Source organism: Carassius gibelio, chromosome B21, assembly GCF_023724105.1.
Source record: "Carassius gibelio isolate Cgi1373 ecotype wild population from Czech Republic chromosome B21, carGib1.2-hapl.c, whole genome shotgun sequence".
Classification (NCBI taxonomy): Eukaryota; Metazoa; Chordata; class Actinopteri; order Cypriniformes; family Cyprinidae; genus Carassius; species Carassius gibelio.
The window spans coordinates 26,884,294-26,901,259 of record NC_068416.1 but is presented as its reverse complement, the minus strand read 5'-3'; the positions used below and the strand labels follow the sequence as shown (position 1 = coordinate 26,901,259).

The window sequence follows — 16,966 nt, the reverse complement described above, 5'->3', positions numbered from 1 at the left end:
ATAGAATATTACAATAGAAAAATAATAATTTTACATCATATTTATTCACAATATTACATTTTTTTTTTCCGGTATGCATCATTTCAGTATAGTGGTATAGTCAGTGGTAAATCCCCAAGATATGATTATAACAGACCTATATATATATATATATATATTATATATATATATATATATATATATATATATAAATCTGATTTAATTTCATGCTGGGCATGAACCACGAATATAAAAACAAGCAAAGAGACAAAAGAACGAATTTCCGCTGTTCACAAGTTCTGGTGTAAAAACTCAGATCCTGTACAAGCGAGTGTGTGTGTGTGTGTGTGTGTGTGTGTGTGTGCAGCCTGGACGTGTGTTTCTCAGCGGACGTTGATTTGGCGACACACGTAAGCTCACACATTACACAGCGTCACGTTTAGCACTGAGATCTGCTAGCACTGCCAGAACTGCTCCACTGCCACCTTCACTTCCACATCTCTCTCTCTCTCTCTCTCTCTCTCTCTCTCTCTCTCTCTCTCTCTCTCTCTCTGTCTCTCTCTCTCTCGCTGGAGGTAAAAACAGCCGCTCTTAGCACCCTGTCAGAGTCAGGCTAAACGCTACCCTAAAGCACTCACTGTGCTCTCTCTCACACACACACACACACACACACACACACACACTCTTTCACAGGTGTTTGAGAGTGAGAGGAGATCATATGATCTGTCAGTGTGTTTCTCGCTCCTCCTTTTCTCTTCTACTTTTTCTCCATCACAGAGTTATTATAGTGAATGTCATCTTCTCGTGTTATTACACCTGCAGTGAAAACACTTTTACAAACAAGTGGCTTTTTTTATTTTAAATAGTAATGGTTTAGCAAATTAACATTTTGTCATCAGTTACTCACCGTCATGTCGCTCCAAACCTGTACGAAGAGGAAAACAGATATTAAATTAGTCATCAACCAAGATCAGGATGAATGTGTTTCTTCATCAGGTTTAGAGAAATGTAGCATTGCATCAGTGTCTCATCAATGGATGCTCTGCAGTGAATGGGTGCCGTCAGAATGAGAGTCCAAACAGCAGAACATCAGTTAACATCTGACTTCCATCTGACAATTTGTGCTTGTTTTTACCAAATGAGTGTCATTTTCATTGCATTATTGCTTCTAACCCATCAATAATAAACATCTGAAATCCCAGATCCGTAAGAGAGCATGTTTAGCATCGCAAAACATATATGTTAAGCGCTAAAGTGTGTGACGTTTGGCTGTGTGTGTGTGTGTGTTTGGAGGTCTGATAATTAGGACCCATCTGATAAAGCGCTCAATCGCCTCTTAGCAGCGTCTGCATCTGAGCAGAAAAGAACAGCTCAATTGGTTTCATTAGAAGACACACAATACACTAATAACAGTTACAAGATACCAAATCCATCCGCTAATTAGAGCGAGATGATTGATATATCAGGACAAGGTTGTTTTTTGATCCTCTGACAAACGTGAGTCTGTGTGAAGCATCTCAGTAATTGTCGAGGAGGAGGCAGTGATGACGTCGGCGGTAATTACTCCCAAATTAATCACACAATCAGCCGAACGCAGAAAATGAAGTTTGGACCCCACGCGCTGCTGGAGAAGTGGCCACACACACATTAATACAGAGCAGAAAGAACCAGCTGGAAGAATGACGGCGCTAAACAAGCCTTCACACTGGATGTTTACCAGAAAAATTACAAATCATAATCCTGTGGTCACATTTATGGAGAAGGAGAGAAGAAAATGAGAGAAAAGAAAGAGGGAATAATCAGTATAACATGTAGTGAACAAGTCGTCCTTGTTCTGTGCTTGAGCTTTTAGTCTAATGTAAATTCAAAGTAAAATACCTTTTAAAATTATGGTAAAAAAAAAAAAAGTGTATGTGTGTGTGTTTTATGTGATTTGAAATTTAAATGTAAATTTTTATGATAAATACAAAATAAAATATATACACAGAGAGAGCAAGCATGTCATTTTTGTATAAAAGACTGGAAAGTAAATAAACAAATAATGGCATAAAAATTAAATGCATATTGTGCATAAGAAAAATGTGTAAATGTCCAAGGTTTTAAAGAGGGGTTTTAGACAACATCAGCATTTATTGCATTAAATGCATTTATTTAAATGGACTGGCAATAAAACGTTTATTTTTAATTACATAAAAATAAGTGTGTTCCAGACGATGTACATACTATCAAAAACTAAAAAAGTTATTGTATTTAGTATTTAATTATTTATTTATTTTTAGTCATTGCACTAATTTAAAGGATTTCTGTTGAAACGGTTCAAAAAGCACAGTTTGAAATGCATTTATGTCAACAAGTAACCAATTTTATAATTTTGGCATGTTTATTATCATATACAGTTTATGGAACAACTGGATTCCAGAGCAGGAAAAGTCATGCAAACATCTATAATAAATATCTTTTTGTTGTTGTGGGAAACTTGCACTTATTTACAAAATGCTTCCAAGACAATAGCACATTTATTTTTTGCTCCAATAACACTCATCTATTATCTGTTATTAATAGTCACCTTCTGCATGGGCTCTTTAGTCATCAGTAAACGTTTTACCCAAAACTCCTCGGTCACAGATTTCAAGCTCATTGTGATTCAGAGGAGACCGAAACAGACCCAGTTTGACATGATATGAATCAGAAAACCACAAATGTGTGCATTAATGAACACTACAGGTGCTTTTTTCTACACCTGAACTGAAACAGCGAGCGATTTCTTCGTGTGTTGTGTGTTTTAATTGTCTCTGAGTGAAGCCGTGGCCTCACATTACATGATTATGCTTTAATTACACATACTATTGTAGTCTAATTGCTTTCATAGAAACAATAGGAATCAAAAAACCCCGGGAATAAGCAGGTAATGAAGCTCAGGTCAGTAAATCTGAAAATGAATGACCTGTTGAGGAGTTACACACACCTGCTGGATCCTCAGCTTTACAGAGGACAGCTGCAGACGGGAAGAGCCGGGCTATTCTGGAAAACAGATCATACACACGTCACATGCATTCAGGTTTATTAATATAGTTACAGGACAGAGCTACATGCAATTGTCAAATTACATTTTGTGTGAAAATCACTTGTTCTTTTACACAAAACACTAATGTGTTTGATTATTTGTGATGTAAAAAACACTGTTGCATCAAAAGTTTGGGAGGGTTTTATTTTAAGTCTCTTCTGCTCATCTATTCACTGAGAAATACAATAAAAGCTCTTATATTGTGAAAAATTATTATTATTTAAATAGCTGTTTTCTGTGTGAATCTCTGTTAAACTGTAATTTATTTCTGTGATGCTCCGCTGTATTTTCAGCATCATTACTCCAGTCTTCAGTGTCACATGATCTTCAGAAATCATGAAAATAATATGATTTACTGCTCAAGAAACATTTCTGATTATTATCAATGTTGAAAACAGTTTTGCTGCACAATATTTTTATGGAAACCATGATGCGTTTTATTCTTCAAGATTCACAGATGAACAGAAAGTTCAAAAGAAACTATTTATTTGCAATAAAAATGTCTTTTACAGACACTTTTATATTAAATAAAATACTAAAAGTATAATATATATATAAACTCCATTACGTTTAATATATATATTAAATAAAAACATTATATATACTTGTGTAATTTATATAATTAGATTAATAAATTATAAATTGTAGTTCAAACATTCAATAAATTCAAATATATTAGTATTAAAATATTACAATTAATATATATACACACACACACACACTGTATATTTACATTTATATACATTAGTAAATAATTGTTAATAATTAAATTTGAACTTCATTGGATTTACAAACAAACCGAATATGAAGAATAAGACTATGGTGAAGAATATCAGATTGACTTACAAACACGAAACACTGGCGTTAATTAAAAGGCTGACAATAGAAGTAAATAATGCATAACGAATGAATTAATGATGTTTTCATGCGCACTGATGGACTGCTGCAGTTTTCACAGATGTCGAGACATTAGCAGAACTGGAGAAAGGAAGACGACCGGACAAATCCACACACAAGCAGCTTCGTTTCATTATTCACAGGGCTGTCATTAGATCGGAAGTGTCTTCTGTTTGTGTGTTTTGTTCAATTGAAATGTTGATTTGCCTGTCAGAGTTTTATTTATGGGTGGATGAAAGCTCCATTATGTTGAGCGTGCATCACAACTTCATCATCAAAGCGATGGTAGCATCTCTCTGGCGGGTTTTCCTGCGGGCTAAATGAAACGAGTGGGGTGCTGAGTAGTTTTGTGGCTGTATTTTCTCTGCGGTCCGTCAGAAGTGCTTTGCTGCCTGATTAGCTCTTCCGTCCCTCTCAGCCGACGGCGGCACTGCGGGCGACGCCACAGCCGAGACACCTGGACCCACGCTTCCCTCCGAGAGACGAGCACTCGAGCCAGAGCACAGCTGTTCCCGACCCCTCCACACACATACACACACACCAGACACACACACACACACACACACACACCAGACACACAGTGGCTACTGACACTCACAGTATGAACTCATCCAACACTCATTCCAGATTCTCACACAGGTGAGTTTAGTTTTAGACTGGAGGAACATTAGATATGTTTCCACCCAAAGATGCAAATTTAACTGGAATAGTTGCGAATAAAGCACTGTTTCCATCCAACGAGTCAAAAAAATAAATAAATTGTACTACAGACCAGTTTCCCTTCTTCTTTTCATTGCAAAAACACTTAAACGAGCTGTGTTCAACCAAGTCTCTGCCTTTCTTACACAGAACAACCTGCTTAACAGCAACCAATCTGGCTTCAGAAGTGGACATTACGCTGAGACGGCCTTGCTCTCAGTTGTTGAAGCTCTAAAACTGGCAAGAGCAGAATCCAAATCTTCAGTACTTATCCTGCTTGATCTGTCTGCTGATTTTGACACAGTTAACCACCAGATCCTCCTGTTAACCCTACTGACAAGGTGTCCAAGTCTCAACATCTAACTACAGGGGTGCCTCAGGGCTCGGTTCTTGGACCACTTCTCTTCTCTGTCTACATGGCATCATTAGGTTCTGTCATTCAGAAACATGGCTTTTCATACCACTGCTATGCTGATGACACTCAACTCTACCTCTCATTCCATCCTGATGATCTTATGATAGCTGCTCACATCTCAGCTTGTCTAACATTTCTTCCTGGATGATGGCCCATCACCTTCAACTCAACGTTGCCAAGACAGAACTGCTTGTGGTTCCAGCAAACCCATAGTTTCATCACAATTTCACCATAAAGTTAGGCACAACAACCATAACTCAACCATAACAGAAACCTTGGAGTTATGATTGATGATCAGCTGACTTTCTCAGACCAAATTGCTAAAACTGTCCGATCCTGCAGATTTGCTTTATTCAACATCAAGAAGATAAAGCCCTTTCTTTGGGATCATGCTGCACAACTCCTTGTTCAAGCTCTTGTTCTGTCCAGGCTGGACTATTGCAATGCTCTCTTGGCAGGTCTTCCAGCCAATTCTATCAAACCTTTACAATTAATCCAGAACGCGGCAGCAAGAATAATTTTTAATGAGCCAAAAAGAATACACGTCACACCTCTGTTTATCAGTTTGCACTGGCTTCCAATAGCTGCTCGTATAAACTTCAAGGCATTGATGTTTGCCTACGAAACTACCACTGGCTCTGCACCCATTTACCTAAATTTGTTACTTCAGACTTATGTGCCTCTAGAAGCTTGTGTTCTGCAAGTGAACGTCGCTTGATTGTTCATCTCAAAGAAGCACTAAGTCACTTTTACGGACTTTTAAATTAAATGTTCCCTTCTGGTGGAATGACCTGCACAACTCAATCCGAGCAGAGTCCTTAGCCATCTTCAAGAATCGGCTTAAAACACATCTCTTCCATCTTTATATGACCCTCTAACTTTAGCACTTACTATTTTAATTATATTCTTTAAAAAAAAACAACTAGCTTTTCAGCTAGCTTTTTAATATTTTTGTATTCTATCTATTTTCTTTTAATTCATTATACAATTAACAAAAGCAAAAAAAGACCTCTAACACTAGCTTGCTCTATTATTTTTCTATTCTATCTGTTTTCTTTTTATTTATTATATTATTTAAAAGCCCTTGCTACGTGTACTGCGTTTAAGCTAACTGAGACTCGTTATAGCACTTGTATATCATTGCTCTTTTGTTGATTTTGATTGCTTCCATTGTCCTCATTTGTAAGTCTCTTTGGATAAAAGCGTCAGTAATACTGTTTTTATTAATATCATTACACTTTATTTGCACTGTTTTATTCTGTGAAACCTTACTTTGTATATGGAATAACCGTTTTATAAAAGCAATAATCCCTGTGAAGCTGTGGTTTACAGTGAATTTACTCCACTTCTGTGTTTCGTGCCTAACAACGCCCCTTAGCCGGTATAAATTCACTGTAAACCACAGCTTCTTGGGGTTTATTGCTTTAATGTCTCTTGCACTGTTGTTCTTAAACTGCAGTCAGAAGTGTGCATTCACACACAGTGAGACAGACAGATACAGACAGAGCATGTGTCTTCGGCCCAGTCTGCAGATGTGAGGACAGCAGATGCAGCAAATTCAGTGTCTGTCTACAGCTGTAGAGCCTCGCCCTGCGGGACCCACACACACACACACACACACGGTACCTGTCTGTGCTCACACACACCGGTTCTGCCGTCTGGTGGGCCACAGGTGAAAGAGAGGCGAGTGTTTGGAGCTGCGACTCGTTTCGTTGCGCCCCAACATTCACCTCCTTCATGAATCTTTCATCCGCTCGTCTTCTTCAGGAGGCCGATGCAGGAGCTGCAAGACAAAGAGAGGAAAGCGGTGGATTACAGAAGAGAAATCGATGTTTGGTGTGAAGGAGAAGATGATTCGCAGAACGTGCTCCACTTTTACAGCACAACAGATGGTGGAGCTCTCAGAACGGCACAGATCTGACAAACATTCACATGCACACCAACACAGACAAAGAGAGAGCTTTTCATTTATTCATTCGCTTTTTGTGTTATATCTGGAGACGTCCTCATTCGAGAAAGGAAAAAGGATCATGAATTAAATACGGTTTCTTTAAATTCTGAAAATGCTTTCGGGTTTGTAGTCATTGTAATTAGAGTTATATAAAACACCACTAGTCTGCCGTATATCATCATTTAGACAGTAAACATACACGTGTGCTTATACCCGAACATAAATGCATGTTTACAATTCTAGATCTGAATGTAGTATGCCAGATGAACCAGGGTTATTACCATTAACTAAACCTTTAAACCATTCAATATAAATAAACAGACATTTTCATTGCTTGAAATAAACATTGACTAAAACAAGGTCGTTTTTATATATATTTTTATGTTATATATATAAACCATTTAAAACCATTTTTTAAAACGTTTCCTTGTTAATTAACTGAAATAAAGTAGAATATATATACAGTGTTATTTTATTACTGAGTAATAATAGTTTTAGTTATTTTACAATACAAATAAATTAATTCTTTAATATTTATTACGTTAGTACAGTTAAACTAAATGAAAATGAAAAAATCCTTGATGACTACATAAAATAAATAAAATCTTAAATCTTAAAATATTAAATAAAATCAGTTTAAGTTTTAAATATTTTATTTTATTTTTAAACCAGTGTTATTTCAGTATCATAGTTTGCTATTATTGTCTTATATGTTCAGTTTTCATTTCAATTTCTTTTAGAGCCTTAGTTGTCATTCTCTTTGTTTAGATGCATACATATATATATATATATATATATATATATATATATATATATATATATATATATATATATATATATATATTTAAGTTTATATATATTTATATTATATAAATAAATGGTTTTAGTTTAGTAACCCATTTTTGAAGAGATAGATCTGATTATGTTTATTTAGCCTTGCAAAAAAAAAAAAAAAAATGGTCAAGGGCCACACAACCTAAAAACTGAAATAGCATATTAGCAGAGATGTATAAAGTACTAGAGACCCATACTTGAGTAAAAGTACAAGTGCTCTATCAAAAAAGTGACTTGAGTAGAAGTAGAAGTGCTCTTTAAGCACCACACTTAAGTAGAAGTACTAAAGTATTCAACATTTTTTGTACTTAAGTATTGCAAGTAGTCTATTTTAAAATTTACTACTCAAGTACTGAAAGTAAAAGTAGAAGTATTGTGTTATGTAGCTATTAAAGAAAATAGTCAAAAGTTTGAACATATTGTTTTTACTATTTCAAATGATTAACCTAAAGGACAATAACAATTCCTTTGACTAACTTCTTGTAAATAAAAAAACGGTTACTAGGGTTAGTTAGCCCAATTTGCAAAATGATGTAATTGATAACTTACCCTCATGTTGTTTCAAACCCATAAGACATCAGAGGGTCATTTAGAATTTTTTGAAGCATCGAAAATACATTTTGGTCCAAAAATAGCAAAAACTACGACTTTATTCAGCATTGTCTTCTCTTCCGTGTCTGTTGTAAGAGTTAAAAACAAAGCAGTTTGTGATATCTGGTTTGCGAACGAATCATTGGATGTAACCGGATCTTTTTGAAACAGTCCACCAAATCGAACTGAGTCGTTTTAAACAGTTCGCGTCTCCAATACGCATTAATCCACAGATGAATTAAGCTTAACTTGTTTAATGTGTCTGACACTCCCTCTGAGTTAAAACAAACCAATATCCCGGAGTAATTCATTGACTCAAACAGTACACTGACTGAACTGCTGTGAAGAGAGAACTGAAGATGAACACCGAGCCGAGCCAGATAATGACTCGTTCACGAGTCAAGAACCGTTTCTGTCAGACGCGTCCGATTCGTGAACCGAGGAGCTGATGATACTGCGCATGTGTGATTTAGCGTGAAGCAAACCGACACACAGAGCGTCTGAACTGAACTGATTCTTTTGGTGATTGATTCTGAACTGATTCTGTGTTAATGTTATGAGCCCAGGTGCAGTCAACGCCAATGACGCCATTGCATCGAGCGCAAAAGAATCGGTGAACTGTTTTCTTCAACTGGTTTATTGAATCGAACTGTCAGAAAGAACTAACGTTACTGGTCATCCGAGAACCGATGCAACTGGCTCTTGACTCGTGAACGAGTCATTATCTGGCTCGGCTCGGTGTTCATCTCTCTCTTCACAGCATTTCAGTCAGCACGCGCAGTGTCGCTTGATTCGCTCAATGATGTGGCAGCTTCATCAAACCTGCCATCTACAGTTCTGGCAGTGGTTTGTAATGGAATGATTCGTAACATTATTATAACTGTAACGAGTAACGATGCAGCACATAAAAAAAATATCGGAGTAAAAGTATTAAACTCAGCGAAAATATGTACCGAAGTAAAAGTGGAAGTAGGAGAAAAAAATAATACTCTAGTAAAGTACAGATACCGCCTTTTAGTACTTAAGTACAGTAGTGAAGTAGTTCTACTTCGTTACTATACATCTCTGCATATTAGTTACGTTAACTAATTAACCCTAATAAACGGCCAAACCAGGCAGCCAGGCAGAACCAAATCCTCCCTGACCTGGAAAAGCTGAATACTGGAATCTCACTCACACACACACACACACACACACAAACAGCCTCAACAACATCCATCTGCTCCAGGAGAAACTGCTCTGGGGGAGAGAGAAGACTGAGGAAGAGAAAAAAAAGAGAAGAAAAGCATTACACACACAGTTTTAGTAGCTTCGGTTCTCTGGCACGAGTTTCTCTTGAATAAAGTGAGTTGGGTTTCATTGGTAAACGTGTTTGTGGTCAGTGAGGGCCCTGGGAGCGTGGGTCAAAGCCCGGGGCCAGCGATCGTCACATGCTCCATCCAGAGCCGTGCTATCTACACGATTGGTATTTCCATGGCGATGAACTGCCGAGCAGCCAATGGGAGCGCGAGGTGTGGGATCTGCTCCGCAGCGGCACCAGAAGCCTCTAGAAGCTTTAGGAGGGATTCAGACCATTAATTGAATATTAATGCAACCTCAGCGCTGACACTGGTGTGATTAGACTAATTGATCAGCTCGCCGTGCCAAGATGTCTGCCGCCGCCCGCATCCCATAATCCTTCATTTCCAGGGCCTTTTCATATTTGCATGATTTCCTCTCATCTCACAGATGCTTGTTTAAATATTTGTGCACCTGATGTTATTCAGAAATAATGAGATGACTATTACGGAGAACACTGGTTCACTGTGAACTCTGCACCTCGGCTGTTCTCCACGTGAAGAGAAACAGATAATGATGACGGACCTTCACACTTTTGGGAAAACAGAGTCCAGGTCACATTTCACACTCATAAATTGAGATTTATTTGCAGAATGGTCATAAAAACTGGAGGAGGTTTCACTTACTGTAATACGAGTATTTCACCCAAAATGCAAAAAATGTGCAAATGCGTAATTTCTGTAATGCTTCGGTTTAGATCTGAAAAAACTGAAATAAAATAAAAAAAATAAATAATAATAACAATAATAATTTGTTTTTTTTATTTTAGTTCAGCATAAGTTAAATGAAGTACAATAAACAATCATTATTAATAAACACGTTACACATTTTATTTCAAATCGTAATTTAAATAATTATTGCCAAAACCGATTAGAGATTTTTTTTTTCTAATTATTTTTTTGTGCCTAATTATCATAAAATGCAAAAAAAGTATAATAATAAAATAAAAGGAAAGGAAATCATTTCTCATTTCTTTCTTGTGATTTGATTTTTGGATGAACTGAGGTTTTGTGGATGTTCACTCACACAAATAATGCAGTAAAGCATGAAATGCAGGACAGTTCGTTGTTTCATGGGGTCACGGAATAATCCGGCTAAAATAAGCTACGGCACGACGCATATGCATCAGTGTGAAGCTCATTGACTTCACAACAGGGATGAGGAGTGTGTCCTGATGAAGCTCACACACACTCACACACACACAGAGCTCTGCTTAAAGAGAATTCTAGAAGACCTACAGGAAACAGACACCATTTGGCGTTTATGTAAATTTGTGAACAAAATGGCTGCCTGCCAATTCCTGTCAGTTTGAACAAAGCTGGCCTCGCTGGCAGCGAGTGAGTGTTAAGGTGGCACAGATCCACCATGAGTCGTCGCGTAGGCCCGTCTACCCCATTCCTCCTTAAACGCGCCGGCTGAAGTCTAAATTGGGGATCCATGAAGTTGTGATCCATTGTGTTGTTCGGGCAGCAGCTCGCTGTCTGACGACCGCTGCTATAGGCCGACGAGTCGTCATAGCAGCTGTTGAGACGGTGCCAACATACAGTCTCGTTAAGACCGGAGCGCTTCGTTATTCATGCTTTCCACTGAGTACCTTAATTAAGATTGTGACAGGAAGACATCAGCGTTTGGATGCCTCGCTCTGGAAATATCTGAGCTTTATTTGTCTGAGAGACGCCATCGGACCTCCAACACTTATATTAAACTAACAGACATGAATGATTCTTCACAACACCCTGGCAACCACATAGCAACACCCTGGAAACCACCAATAACACCTTAGCAGCCTGCAAACAACTACTCACCACACCTTAGAAACTGTATAGCAACCAGGGGTATTTCACTAATTACACGCTAGAAACCACTGACACCCTAGTAACCTCCTACACTTTAAAGTCTGCATAGCAACGCCCTGGTAACCGCCACTGACACCCTAGTAACCTACCACACTTTAAAGTCTGCATAGCAACGCCCTGGTAACCACCACTGACACCCTTGTCACCTACCACACTTTAAAGTCTGCATAGCAACGCCCCGGTAACTGCCACTGACACCGTTGTAACCTACCACACTTTAAAGTCTGCATAGCAACGCCCCGGTAACCGCCACTGACACCCTTGTCACCTACCACACTTTAAAGTCTGCATAGCAACGCCCCGGTAACTGCCACTGACACCGTTGTAACCTACCACACTTTAAAGTCTGCATAGCAACGCCCCGGTAACCGCCACTGACACCCTAGTAACCTACCACACTTTAAAGTCTGCATAGCAACGCCCCGGTAACCGCCACTGACACCTGAGTAACCTACCACAATTTAAAGTCTGCATAGCAACGCCCCGGTAACCGCCACTGACACCCTAGTAACCTACTACACTTTGAAGTCTGCATAGCAACTCCCTGGTAACCGCCACTTACACCCTAGTAACCTACCACACTTTAAAGTCTGCATAGCAACACCCTGGCAACCACTTATGACACCCTAGAAGCCTCTAGGCAACTATTTAGAACTGTTTTTTTACTTTTTCTTTTTTGTTAAACGTATAATTAATAAAAAGAAAACAAACTAATTGAATACACATTAACTGCATAGCAACACCTAGGCAATCACTCACAACGCTTTAGAAACCTGTTAAAAACTATTAACGCCTTCTAAACTGCACAGCAACCACTCAGCACACATTAGAAACTATTTACTGACCGTCTTCATCTACAAAGCTGCATGTATAGGTCTGGTTTAATTATATCTGAGAAATCTTTTGATTTATCTTCCATTACAATACATCAATCCTGTTTAGACATTTAAAGCATGAGTAAAACCATCTGAATCCTTTGTCGGGTTGATTGTCTCTCTTTCTGCTGAAATGATCAGCTTTACTAAAGAAAGAAGCTTTAGTGGAAAAGAGGGAATGAGCAACTCCACAAAGCTTTAATAAAGCCTGGGAACCTCTAGCCCAAGCGTTCATTAACGGCGTGCTGATGAACGACCAGCACCTGATCGTCAGAGATACTGAAAGCACTCTATTAATTACTGTGATTATGGTGCGGTAAGAAAACAGCATTTGTGCTTTAAAAGCTGGAGTTTAAATAATGCACTCGACTGGAGAGGCCAGTTCATCTTCAGGAAGATAAGTGTTTGCTACTTTCCACAAATAAAGAAAATATTCATTATCTGGAGTAAGATTAATTGAAATCATTGTGCGGCATGTATACTGTAGATCAGCAGCAGTTATAATGCATTATAATACTTAAATATATCCTTGGTTATAGCACTGAAGAGCATAATGCATTATAAAGCAGTTCAGGAAACGCTGAACTGTATTTATGATATGTCAGTTCATTATAATATATAACTGTGTAACCAAAAACGGTACATGTAATAACAAATATAATGATTATAATACTTGAGTGCATTTCACTAAACAAATACACTGGTATTTATAAAGTTATAATGCCATGCACTATAAGGGTGTAGTAAAAAAACTGGTATATGTAATAACAGTTATAATGCTTTATAATAATTTCATATACATGCTTTTACTGAGTATAATGCATTATAATCCACTATTATAAAAAAATGCTGTTTGTTATGTTATAATGCATTATACCACTTTAAGATGAAGTCGAAATGTGTTATAACAGTTATAATGCATTATAATCCTTACATATTTGTGGTTATTGTACAAATTCAATAAATATTGCTAAAAATAGGTGCATGTAATAATGCATTATAATACTTACATATTCATGGTAGAAGTGTATAATGCATTTCTCAAATTAAAAAAAATGGTATTTATCATGTGTTCTGTAATGTATTATACCACATAAATATATAACCAAAAAGAGGTACGGTATAGCAGTTATAATGCATTATAATACTAACATATTTATTGTTTAAAGAGTATAATGCATTTTAAGAAATACTATATGTTTACCCAAAAATGGGTACCTTAAATGCATGTATTATACCTCACTATAATGAAACAGTAAATATGCTTTATGTTATAGTGCATTATACTATACAAAGGTGTAGCCAAAAATAGGTACATTATGTTTTATAACTGTGTTTACAATGATTTAAGAAAACACAACCCTGATTATAAAGTGTATTATAGGGCATTATGAAAGAATGCATTTATATTATAATGTATTATATACACACAGGCTGTAGATAAATCACTGCCACACACACACACATAGTGTGAAGATCTTTAGCTGCAGCACTTGGGAGGAAACAAGTCCTCTCTGAACGCTGGGAAAAACGAGGTAATTAGTAATTTTGGGAGTCTATTAATTTTGCAAAGTTTCCCAGCCACAGCACACAGAGCACAGAGACACTATTTGCTTACCTTGTCATTATGCAAAAATATATTAGCTAATTATTTTGAATAATGCAATTAAGATATGCATATTTAGCATAAATCTCACAATGGAAGTGTAGGAGTCAGCAGACGAGGGCACATGGGTGCCACCCAACACAGCATGGCACGAGTCCCTGCGGTACACAGAGAGAGAGAGAATGAGGAGAGAAACACGATGAGAAAAGACAAGATGAGAGCAGAAGAGCTCTTGCATCTGTAGTTACCAAGAGTAGAGGGGAAAAGAATGAAATGCAAATCTGTGTATCCCTTCCACACACACACTCACAGTCTCGGCGGTGGGATTGTTCCTCTTACAGTCAATGAATCTGGCAGACTGTAGTAGCATCATCTCTGCAGCTGTCTACAACATGACAGACAGACAGACAGATGCTACATTCAGTACTCAGTGTGCTTTAGGAGAAAACAGAGACTCTATAGCTGAGATAGAACACTGCTGTTATAATGGAAGGGAGAAAGAGGAACGCCCAAATATGGCAACTCTGGAAGAGTAAGCCCCGCCTTCCAAAGAAAACAACCAATTAGAAGTCAGCACCTTTGCTTCACACAACACATCGACTGGATCCCAATGTTATTTTAGTATCCTTGATATACTTTTGTAGTTTTGCTAACTAGATTTTATATAAGTATATATAAGTATTTAAAAAAAATTTAATCTATTTTTTATTTTATTTCTATCTATGTTAGTTGATAACCCAGGCTGGACGGATGAAGCTGAATCGCTTTTGTATTTTTGTTTTCTTTCGTCTCTTAAAAACCAAGTCTATGATTTGTTACTGATGTGTAAAGTAGCTGAAAATGTGAGTTTCTCGAGTAGATTTAGAAATTTCAATATTTTGGCATTCAATTCAAAAGTATGACTGAAAACATCTGCCCAAGTTTGTTCTCAATATGAACCATCTTGCCTTGAAATATCACTTTTTCTGCGGGAGGATCCAAAGTTATCAATAAAATGGTTCAATCCAATTAAAAAGACTATTTCATTTGTGTATAAATCACCCACAGGATGTTCCCTAAGAAGGGTGCAGTCTATGTAGTGTTCAGAACAGCTGAAGAGAAATATAAAGCAACAGAACGGCTGAGCTGTGATATTAATTCATAATCACAAATCTCCAAAAACTCAATCTCCCAAATAATCTAGCACAGAAGAAACAGACTTTAGATTGAATCTTCTGACTCTTTATTTGAAAGATCAGGGCTGAGACATGACCTCGATCTGCGGAGAGAGAGACGTCCATTCACACACACACACACACACACACACACACACGAGAGAGAGCAGAGAACTCAGTGAGCACAGAAAGCATGAGTGATAACAAGAGCGTTTCTGCATGGGCTACAGCCTTGAAACAGCCAGAAAAAGACACATACAGAGAGAGAGAGAGAGAGAGAGAGAGAGACAGAGAGAGAGAGAGAGAGAGAGAGAGAGAGAGGGCTGTGGGTCTCAGCTGGCATCACACTGCACTAAGTTCCTGAATTATGTTTGCAGCCCAACATCACACACACAGCTTAGACTTTCATTAAGTTTTTTATATAACCCTCATATTACATGTAGAAGATAGATCCTGGTTCTGTTTATTGATTTTAGGTCTTGCCGCAATAATTAGCCGTTAAACACAGCATAAAATATTGTGCACTTGCAGACGACAGACAGACAACTAGAGCTGAAGCGTCTGTCATTTAAAACTCATGGAGACCTTCTCTGAAGAATTATTCATCAAACAGGTTCCCTCCCAAACATTCTGTAAAAGTAGCCTCTGAGGTTTCAAATTATGCTAAACCTTCTATAAATAATATTAATTAATGTTATAATAAAAACTACCATTCAATGTATATTTTTTTAATATATAAAATATATACACACACACACATACATACACACACCAGTGTTGTCAAATGATTAATTGCGCATCCAAAAGTAGTTTTTGTTTACATAATGTGTGTACTTGTGTATATTTATTATATATATATATATATAAACACATGCATGCATATATATTTAAGAAAACATATTTATAAAATGAACATCACAATAGATTTGTTAAAGCATCAAAATTCTCTATATTTCCTACAAAGACATGAAGCTCTTGAAAACAGATGAACTAACCTACAGTAAATGTGATTTTCTGTAATGACCATGATGAGGGTGCAGAGGTGTGGCGGGGGCGAGCGAGAGAGAGAGAGAGAGAGGGACTGGGGTGAGTTGCTTATCCAGGCAGAGCAGAAAGCGTGTGTGTGTGTGTGTGTGTGCGGGGGGTTAGTAGATGGAGCATGTTTAATATAATTACACATATCCTCCTTGTGAAGTACAGCCATGTGAGACAGCACTAATGCCATAAACACAAACCTGCAGGGAGAGAGAGAGAGAGACAGACAGATGTTTGGACAGCAGCAAATGAAGCGAATACACTCACAGCACTGCAGTCATTTACCGGCCGCAGACACTGACCTCATGTGAAGGAGAGACCCGTCCTGAAATCAGTCCTAAACACAGCACGCATCATTTCCAATCCAACACCTTTCTTACTTCTTTTGGTGCGGATTCCAAAAACTCTGCCTGCTTTCCTCAAGCAAGGCAGAATTTCTCACAAAATATGACACATTTCATTGCATATTTGCTTTCAATGACCATTTCTAAGGTGAAGTCGTCTTGCATTTTCACTTAATCAGCAGAAAATCACCTCAAAAAGCATGATTCCTGTTTGTATCTGAGCCTGATTACAGCAGTTCTCAGTCTGTTTTCACATCTATGACATTATCTGATGCCTCACCCTGATTTCAAGCTCAGAAATATGGCTAGAGAGTGAAAATGCAAACAC

General features: G+C 37.6%; 1 long non-coding RNA gene across 3 annotated transcripts; it reads right to left on the bottom strand.

Annotated features, from left to right (window-relative positions):
- Positions 1-671: 671 nt before the first annotated feature.
- On the bottom strand, positions 672-14,874 carry LOC127986090 (uncharacterized). Of its 3 annotated transcripts, XR_008160768.1 has the most exons (5): positions 14,416-14,874; positions 14,197-14,263; positions 6,681-6,837; positions 2,945-3,000; positions 672-904 (listed from the first exon to the last, which is right to left on the bottom strand). It is a non-coding gene; the product is annotated as an uncharacterized LOC127986090 (long non-coding RNA). The 3 variants fall into 3 exon arrangements; XR_008160766.1 differs by lacking the exon at positions 672-904 and having other exon boundaries at positions 2,642-3,000; XR_008160767.1 differs by lacking the exons at positions 672-904; positions 2,945-3,000 and having other exon boundaries at positions 6,473-6,837.
- Positions 14,875-16,966: the final 2,092 nt, after the last annotated feature.